Genomic DNA, 10,692 nt, shown 5'->3' with positions numbered 1-10,692 from the left:
CAATCTTGATGGTGCTTTCATTGTCGCAGTAGAGTGGCACTTGCTTTAGATGAATGCCATAGTCTTTGAGTGTTTGCTTCATCCATAGAAGCTGAGCGCAGCAAGATCCAGCAGCAATGTATTCAGATTCAGCAGTGGAGAGAGATACACAGTTCTGCTTCTTTGAAGACCAACATACAAGTGATCGTCCTAGAAAATGACATGTGCCTGATGTAGACTTGCGATTCACCTTGTCACCAGCATAATCAGCATCCGAAAATCCAACAAGATCAAACTCTGAGCCCTTTGGATACCATAATCCTAATGTTGGGGTATGAGCCAAATATCTGAGAATTCGCTTCACAGCTAAGTGATGCGATTCCTTTGGTGCTGCTTGGAACCGGGCACACATGCAAACACTAAGCATGATATCTGGCCTAGATGCACATAAATAAAGCAAGGAACCAATCATGGAGCGGTATACCTTTTGATCGAACTCTTTACCATTATCGTCGGGACCCAGATGGTGTTTGGCTGGCATTGGCGTCATGTAGCCTTTGCAGTCTTGCATTCCAAATTTCTTCAGGCAATCTTTGAGGTATTTCTCTTGAGATATGAAGATGTCGTTGCGTTGCTGACGTATTTGAAGACCAAGGAAGAACTTCAACTCACCCATCATGGACATCTGATATTGCTCTTGCATCATATATCCAAACTCATCACTGTATTTCTGATTAGTGCAGTCGAAAATAATGTCATCCACATATATTTGGCACAAAAATAGTTCACCATCATATGTCTTCGTGAAGAGAGTGGGATCGAGAGAACCAGGTTTGAAGCCTTTGCTCTTCAGGAAGTCTTTGAGTGTGTCATACCAAGCCCGAGGGGCTTGTTTGAGGCCATACAGTGCCTTGTTGAGCTTGTACACCATGTCAGGATGTTTTGGATCTTCAAAGCCAGGCGGTTGTGCAACATACACTTCTTCTTCAATCTTTCCATTGAGAAAAGCGCTCTTCACATCCATTTGATACAGAAGAATGTTATGATGATTTGCATAGGCCAACAGTATGGGTATAGCTTCAAGCCTAGCCACAGGAGAAAATGTTTCATCGAAGTCAATCCCTTCAACTTGAGTATATCCTTGAGCAACGAGACGAGCTCTGTTTCTGACAACTTGACCATGCTCGTCTTGCTTGTTGCGATATATCCATTTAGTGCCTATTATATTGTGCTTGCGAGGATCAGGACGCTTAACCAGTTCCCATACATTATTCAGCTCAAACTGTTGAAGCTCTTCTTGCATAGCTTGAATCCATTCAGGTTCCATGAAGGCTTCATCAACTTTCTTGGGTTCAGATATTGAGACGAATGCGAAGTGCCCACAGAAGTTTGCTAGCTGTGTTGCCCTTGAACGAGTGAGTGGACCTGGTGCATTGATGCTATCAATTATCCTCTCAATCTGTACTTCATTTGCAACACGAGGATGAACACGACGAAGATTTTGCTCTTCCTGATCATTGTCATCGTTAGAAGGATTGTCTTCAGGCTGAGCATTGTCTTCAGGTTGATCAGGTGCAGAGATGATAAGTTCCTCTTCAGGCTGAGCTTCAGATGGTATGATTTCTCTAGTTCCCATAAGTTTGATTGATTCACTGGATGGAACTTCATCTAGCACATTTGGCAGCTGCTCTCTTTGCGATCCGTTAGTCTCATCGAACCTCACATCCACAGTTTCAACCACTTTATAGTGAAGGAGGTTGAAGACTCTGTAGGAGTGCGAATCCTTTCCATATCCAAGCATAAAACCTTCATGTGTTTTCGGTGCAAATTTTGAAGTGTGATGTGGATCCTTGATCCAGCACCTGGCGCCAAATACTCTGAAGTAACTGACATTTGGCTTCTTGCCAGTAAGGACCTCATAGGATGTCTTGTTCAGAAGCTTGTGAAGATAAACACGGTTGATGATATGGCATGCAGTATCAATGGCTTCAGGCCAGAACTTTCTTGGAGTCTTGTATTCATCAAGCATCGTCCGGGCCATCTCAATAAGTGTTCTGTTCTTGTGTTCCATGACGCCATTCTACTGCGGCGTGTGCAGAGCTGAGAATTCATGTGTGATGCCCAAAGTATCAAGATAAGTATCTAGGACAGTGTTCTTGAATTCAGTGCCATTGTCACTTCTGATGTGCTTGATCTTGACGCCATAGTTGTTCATGGCTCGATTGGCGAAGCGTCTGAAGACATCCTGCACTTCAGTCTTGTAGAGGATTATATGCACCCAAGTGTATCTTGAATAATCATCAACAATGACAAAACCATACAGACAAGTAGTACTAGTAAGAGTTGAGTAATGAGTGGGACCGAAAAGGTCCATGTGGAGCAGTTCGAAGGGTTGAGTCGTTGTCATGATTGTCTTCGAGGGATGCTTGGCCCTTGTCATCTTTCCTGCTTCACAGGCACCGCATAAGTGAACCTTCTTGAACTTGACACCCTCGATGCCTATGACATGCTTCTTCCTTGCAAGAGTGTGCAAGTTCCTCATGCCAGCATGCCCTAGCCTCCAATGCTAGAGCCAACATTTAGAAGCTTTTGCTAGAAGACATACGGCAAGCTGTGGTCCTGCTGAGAAATCTACCACGTACAAATCATCTTTTCGATACCCTTCAAAGACTAGAGACTTGTCAGATTCCATTAGAACAAGGCAACGATATTTTCCAAACATCACAATCATGTTCAAATCGCAAAGCATTGAGACAGACATTAAGTTGAAACCAAGGGATTCAACAAGCATGACTTTATCCATGTGTTGATCCCTTGAGATTGCAACTCTACCTAGAACCAGTACCTTGCTTTTACCAGTGTCAGCAAATGTGATGTGACTTTTGTCAGATGGACGTAAGGTTGAGTCCATGAGAAGACTTCGCTTGCCAGTCATGTGATTAGTACACCCACTATCAATAATCCATTCTGAAGCAGCTGGTGTCGTACCCTACAGTGCAGTTAGGGGGATAGGCTTCACGAAGAGAATTTTGAAGCATAAACATTTGATGAGCAAGTGGATTATGAAAGCTTAGATCGAGGTTAGGACTGATAGGGCAAGTAGCAAGCGACTCAGGAACAAAATACATAATAATACCATTTGGGCATTTGATCTTGCGCCCTACAAGAAGTTTAAGGTCCCCAGCAATAGCTTCAGAAGAATCTGGTTTTCGGCTGGAGACCTTTCCCTGCAAAAGAGAGTTAAGCTTTCTTAGCCACCCACATCTTCAAGGGTGGCTTCGAAGCAATGAGTCTAAGTGCAGCATCTGAGAATTTTGGCTTTGGAGCCCTAGCAAAAAGTCTTGCAGGTGGACAATAGTACTCATAAGAATAAGTAGAGTAGTTCTTGGTCTTATGAACATGGCAGTTTGATGAAACGCGCTCATATTCACAGGCCTAAGTATGGCTTCCCTGCAAAACATTTGCATTAGTGCGACTCAGGTGAGTCCTTTGTCTGTATGAAGCCTTTGGACCATATGAAGCCTGTGGTCTGGGGTTTGTCTTCTTCACTTGTGGTGTCATGACGACATTCACATGAAGATTCTCCAACACCCTTTTCGGCACCCAGACTTTCTTCATAGGTGTCCCATTCCTGCAGTTAGTACCAATATACCTGGCAAACACTTCACCATTCTGATTCTTAAACAGTTTATAGTTTGCATCAAAGGATTCATCAATAACAATGGGATTAGCACAATTGAAGCCTGACAGAGTGGATGGATCCATTGAGGGTTCCTTTGCAGCAACCCATGTGGTTTTGGGGTACTGCTTAGGTTTCCAGTAAGAGCCATCAGCATTCATTTTCCTTTCAAACCCAAGACCCTCCTTTCTAGGGTTTCGGTTCAGGATCTGCCTTTTGAGGACATCACATAGTGTCTGATGCCCTTTGAGATTTTTGTACATCCCTGTTTCAAGCAATGTCTTCAACCTAGCATTTTCATCAGCAATTGCAGTGGTATCCTCAGCAGAGGGGTTAGTTACCACATCAACAGTTGAAGATATTACAATAGTAGCAGCAGTAGAACATCCAGGAACAGAAGTAGTGTTGTCACACTCAATGCATTTAAGACATGGTGGTTCAAATCCTTCCTGAGCGGGACTGATCTGTTTGGCGCGAAGTGACTCGTTTTCCTTTTGAAGATCTTCATGAGCCGCTCTCAATTTCTCAAGATCTTGCTTCCTTTGAATATAATCATAGGAAAGCTTTTCATGAGTTGTTGAGAGCGATTCATGACGACTTTCAAGTTCCTCATACTTAACATGAAGATTTTTTATGTCTTCAGTTAAGGACTAAGATCGAGTCATTTCAGCGTCTAACAGGTCATCGCTTTTGTCTAATAGTTTTTGAATATGTTCCATAGCTTTCTGTTGTTCATTTGCAATTTTAGCAAGTGTTTTGTAGCTGGGTTTGGAACCACAATCAGAGTCATCTTCACTGGATGTTTGATAGTGAGTAGTGCGTGTGTTTACCTTGGCACCGCGTGCCATGAAGCAGTAGGTGGGAGCGGAGTAGTCCTTGTCATTTGCATCGGTGTCGGTGATGAAGTCATTGTCTTCAGTGTTGAAGATGGACTTGGCAACGTATGCTGTAGCCAAACTCGCAACGCCAGAATCGGACTCCTCCTCAGACTCCACCTCCGCCTCCTCAGAACAGGACTCCTCCTCTAAATCTATTTCCTTGCCAACAAACGCACGAGCCTTGCCAGATGAGCTCTTCTTGTGTGATGAAGACTTTGAGGAAGACTTGGAAGAAGACTTTGAGTATTTCTTCTTCTTCTTGTCGTCAGAATCATACTCCTTGCTCTTCTTTTTCTTCTTGTTTCTCATTGTCCCACTGCGGACACTCAGAGATGTAGTGGCCAGGTTTCTTGCACTTGTGGCATGTTCTCTTCTTGTAGTCATGAGCAGAAGCTTCATCATTCCTTGAGCTTGATCGTGAAGACTTTCTGAAGCCTTTCTTCTTGGTGAATTTTTGGAACTTCTTCACAATCATAGCAAGCTCCTTTCCGATGTCTTCAGGATCATCAGAACTGCTATCAGATTCTTCTTCAGATGAGGAGACAGCTTTTGCCTTCAAGGCACGAGTTCGCCCATAGTTGGGACCGTAGATGTCTCTTTTCTCAAAAAGCTGAAACTCATGTGTGTTGAGCCTCTCAAGTATGTCAGACGGATCGAGTGTCTTGAAGTCAGGACGTTCTTGAACCATCGGAGCTAGGGTGTCAAATGAGCTGTCAAGTGATCTCAGGAGTGTCTTGACGACTTCATGCTTGGTGATCTCAGTAGCGCCGAGGGCTTGAAGCTCATTTGTGATGTCAGTGAGTCGATCAAACGTGAGCTGGACATTCTCATTGTCATTTCTCTTGAAGCGGTTGAACAGGTTGCGAAGGACACTGATTCTCTGATCTCTTTGGGTTGAGACACCTTCGTTGACCTTGGAGAGCCAGTCCCAGACTAGCTTAGATGTTTCCAAAGCACTCACATGGTCATACTGTCCTTTGGTCAGATGACCATAGATGATGTTCTTCGCAGTGGAGTCTAGTTGAACGAACTTCTTGACACCAGCAGCGGTGACACCTTCACCAGCCTTGGGAACGCCATTCTTGACGACATACCATAGGTCGACATCATTGGCTTCAAGATGCATGCGCATCTTATTCTTCCAGTAGGGATATTTAGTTCCATCGAAGACTGGGCACGCAGCGGAGACTTTGATTATCCTTGCAGTCGACATAGCTAAAACTCCAGGTGGTTAAACCGAATCACACAGAACAAGGGAGTACCTTGCTCTGATACCAATTGAAAGTGCTAGTGATCGACTAGAGGGGAGGGTGAATAGGCGATTTTTATGGAAGTCTTCAAAACATGGAAGTTTTGAAGACAAACGATCGAAATAAACCTATTACCTTGCAGCGGAAGGTAGACTACACTAAGCAAGCCATAGTCAAGTATTCAATGAAGTGAAAGCACAATGACTAATAGCAGCTAGGCAGTATAGATCAGGTAGGAAGACAGTGTGAAGCCAATCAGAACAAGAAGTCACTCAGTGAAGACAAAAGATAATGCAATCATACAATGACTTCACCAGGGCCAACAGTAAGTAAAGGAAAGGGAAGGATGAAACCAGTGACTCGTTGAAGACAATGATTTGTTGGACCAGTTCCAGTTGCTGTGACAACTGTATGTCTGGTTAGAGAGGCTGAGATTCAACTCAGAAGACCACGTCTTCACCTTATTCCCCTTGAGCTAAGGACACCCAGTCCTCGCCCAATCACTCTGGTAAGTCTTCAAGGTAGACTTCCGAACCTTCACAGACTTCGTTCACTGGCGATCCACAATGACTCTTGGATGCTCAGAACGCGACCGGCTGGAGGATTCATAGTCCTCAAGTGTAATAAGTCTTCAGATCACACAGACAGGAGACTCAAGTGATGCCTAACACTCTTTGGCTCTGGGTGTTTAGGGCTTTTTCCTCGCAAGGAATTCTCTCTCAAAGGCTTCGAGGTGGGTTGCTCTCAAATGACAAAAGCCGTACACTAACTCTGAGCAGCCAATCGTTTATGGTTGTAGGGGGTGGGCTATTTATAGTCACTAGGCAACCCGACCTGATTTGTACGAAATGACCCTGGGTCACTAAGGAATTGACACGTGTTCCAACGGTCAGATTTCAAACACACACGGCAACTTTACTTGGGCTACAAGCAAAGCTGACTCACCCAGCTCTGGATAAGTTTTGCTCTCATTGTCTTCGCTTGAAGACATAGGATTTTGGTTAAGCATCACTTCAGTCATTCTGACTGGTTCACTTGGACCGCACTTAACAGTACGGTGGTTCCTATGACTCAACAAAGAAGAAAAAGAACGACAAAACAACTAAGTCTTCACGCTCCATAGTCTTCACACGTTGTCTTCTCTTGTCATAGACTTCAATGTGAATGTCTTCACATCCCACCTTTGACTTCAATGTCTTCATACATTTTAGGGTCATCTCTGGTAGGAAAACTGAATCAATGAGGGACTTCTACCTGTTTTATCCTGCAATTCTCACAAACACATTAGTCCCTCAACCAGGTTTGTCGTCAATACTCCAAAACCAACTAGGGGTGGCACTAGATGCACTTACAAGCGGGTCCTTTCAGGAAGAAGGAAGCAAAGGTGACATAGTTGGCAGGGGCTACATCAGCAGACTCCATCTCATAGGTGATGTCACAGAGCCAGTCATCAGCATCCAGGGGCTGAGTTGAGCTGCGGTACACAGTTGGGTTGAGGCGCATGAAATCCTGCAGAGTCACTTGGGCTGGCTGCTAGTTCATATTGGGGCGAGGAAACTGAGCCAGAATATTCTCCATGAACTGGCGATTCAGCTCAATCTATTGCATCATCCCAGCAATGTACTCAGGCGGTGGTGGGGGATGGCCACCACGATCACGACCACCTGGTCTAACCATCCTGCTAATTTATAACATGGGTAGTTCAGCATTGAGAAATTGCAAGGACAAGAATCATTCATGATGAAACATGCATAATGAAAGGAACACGATAGATACTACATACTAGTTGGCATTTCTTACAAAAGAGATCATGCATAGAGTTCGATACACAGAGTTCAGTACATAGCCTAAGAACATCATAGGCGGCACGCAGGCTCGCGGTGAATGCATCTAACAATAACAAGCAAGACTACATCAGTCCCAGGAGGAACTGTGGAGGTAGGTGTAGCCTGACAGCTGGTAGCCTGGGGTTCACGGATGCTCTAGCGCGGAACCCGATGCGCAGGTGGCAAAAGAGGACCAAGTGCGGGAGAGTAGCCTCCCACATCTGGCCAGCCGACGCCCTGGGGCATCACGATCCTGGCAGGGTAGATCACAGAACGCGACAGATCACCAGATCGGACAAAGGGTTGCAACAGTGTCAGAGCATGGTACAGGTGCTGACGGGTGGTGTACAACTCGTGGCGAAGAGCTCGGTTAGCTCTATCCAGCCCATCAGCATGGAGAACCAGGTTCTGATGGTAGAAGGGCTCTCGGGTGACAGTGGAGTAGGCAGCAACGTAGTATCCCTCCGCACCAACATCGGATGCGATAGCAATGTGCCTGAAAGGGGAGGTGTCTAACTCCCGATACTCCCCACGAAGACGTGTCAGAGCAGCATAAGCAGCATCATGGACCGCCATGTCGATAGTCACTCCAACACCATGTGCCGTGTGCAGCACGGTAGTGGAGTCATACTCCCGACAGGAGAGGTGGACGATGGCACGGTACTGCTCCTGGTTAAACTCCTGGTACTCCTCGTAGACGGTGTACTTAGGGTGCCAGCGATAACCCAGATAGGTCATCATCTCAACCAACACATCAGGTGATCCCGAGGCACCAATGGCCGTCGTGTGGCACACGACCTGTCTCGTGGGTTCCATCTGAAAACAAAGATGTGTTAAAGGAGTCAAATGACAGTGTGGATAATGTCCAAAATACCACTCTAAAGAATAACTAGGGCTTATCCAACTTTGGTGTGAACGTGGTCACAGGATCCTAATGTTAGAGTTAGTAAATTCGTTTAACCCAAGTAGAAGAGAGTTCAGAGTCCCAGAGCAAGGATCGAGGAGTAAAAGATCCTAATACCACCCAAATGGCGACGTGGGCCCGTAAGACACACAGCCATGTTAGTAAAAGTTTTGTAATGTCTAGACTCAACTTAGGCCAAGGAGTGTGGAAGAGGGATTCCTACAGACAGTCGGCTCTGATACCAACTTGTGACGCCCCCGATTCAATCATACACGCAAACGTGTACGATCAAGATCAGGGACTCACGGGAAGATATCACAACACAACTCTACCAAATAAAATAAGTCATACAAGCATCATATTACAAGCCAGGGGCCTCGAGGGCTTGAATACAAGAGCTCGATCATAGAAGAGTCAGTGGAAGCAACAATATTTGAGTACAGACATAAGTAAACAAGTTTGCCTTAAGAAGGCTAGAACAAACTGGGATACAGATCAAAAGAGGCGCGGGCCTCCTGCCTGGGATCCTCCTAAACTACTCCTGGTCGTCGTCAGTGGCCTGCATGTAGTAGTAGGCACCTCCAGTGTAGTAGGAGTCATCATCGACGGTGGCGTCTGGCTCCTGGACTCCAACGTCTGGTCGCAGCAATCGGGTATAGGAAGGGGAAAAGGGGGAGCAAAGCAACCGTGAGTACTCATCCAAAGTACTCGCAAGCAAGGAGCTACACTACATATGTATGCATTGATATCAAATGGAAAAGGGGTAACATATGTGGACTGAACTGAAGAATGCCAGAATAAGAGGGGGATAGCTAGTCCTATCGAAGACTATGCTTCTGGTAACCTCCATCTTGCAGCAGAAGAAGAGAGTAGATGGTAAGTTCACCAAGTAACATCGCATAGCATAGTCCTACGCAATGATCCTCCCCTCGTCGCCCTATGAGAGAGCGATCACCGGTTGTATCTCGCACTTGGAAGGATGTGTTTTATTAAGTATTCGGTTCTAGTTGTCATAAGGTCAAGGTACAACTCCAAGTCATCCTGTTATCAAAGATCACGGCTATTCGAATAGATTAACTTCCCTGCAGGGGTGCATCACATTTCCCAACACGCTCGATCCCCTTTGTTCAGACACACTTGTCTGGGTCATGCCCGGCCTCGGAAGATCAACACGTCGCAGCCCTACCTAGGCACAATAGAGAGGTCAGCACGCCAGTCTAAATCCTATGGCGCAGGGGTCTGGGCCCATCGCCCATTGCACACCTGCACGTTGCGCACGCGGCCGATGAGCAGAACTAGCCTCCCTTATACAAGAGCAGTCGTTCCAGTCCAACCCAACGTGCGCCGCTCAGTCGCTGATGTCACGAAGGCTTCGGCTGATACCATGACGTCGAGTGCCCATAACTGTTCCCGCGTAGTTGGTTAGTGCATATAGGCCAGTGGCCAGACTCAGATCAAATACCCAGATCTCGTTAAGTGTGTTAATTACCCACGGACGCCGACCAGGGCCAAGCCCACCTCTCTCTTAGGTGGTCTCAACCTGCCCTGTCGCTCCACCTCAAAGTAACAGTCGGGGGTCGTCAGGAACCCAGGCCCACCACTACCTGGGTGGAACCACCTGCTCCTTCAACCCCCAACATCAGAATCACTTGCGGGTACTCAACGAGCCGACCCGACTTTAGTCACAACATGTAATATGTATAAATTATATAATATATACCTGTGATCACCTCCCGAGTGATCACGGCCCGATAGTATAGCATGGCAGATAGACAAGAATGTGGGTCCACTGATGATGAACTAGCATCCTATACTAAGCATTTAGGATTGCAGGTAAGGTATCAACAGCTGTAACAACAATGATAGGCTATGCATCAGAATAAGATTAACGGAAAGCAGTAACATGCTACACTACTCTAATGCAAGCATTAGAGAGAAGAGTAGGTGATATCTGGTGATCAAGGGGGGGGGCTTGCCTGGTTGCTCTGGCAAGTAGGGGTCGTCAACAACGTAGTCGGATGGGGCACCAACAACGGCGTCAGTCTCGTAGTCTATCGGAGAGAAGAGGGGGAAGAAACAATGAATACAATGCAAACAGATGCATAATGATGCATGACATGTCAAGTAGCGGTGCTAGGTGTGCCCTAACGCGGTATGAGGTGATACCGGTGAAGGG

This window comes from Triticum urartu, chromosome 1A (assembly GCF_056163025.1).
Source record: "Triticum urartu cultivar PI428250 chromosome 1A, HENAU_Tu73, whole genome shotgun sequence".
Lineage (NCBI taxonomy): Eukaryota > Viridiplantae > Streptophyta > Magnoliopsida > Poales > Poaceae > Triticum > Triticum urartu.
This window is presented reverse-complemented; position numbering follows the sequence as displayed.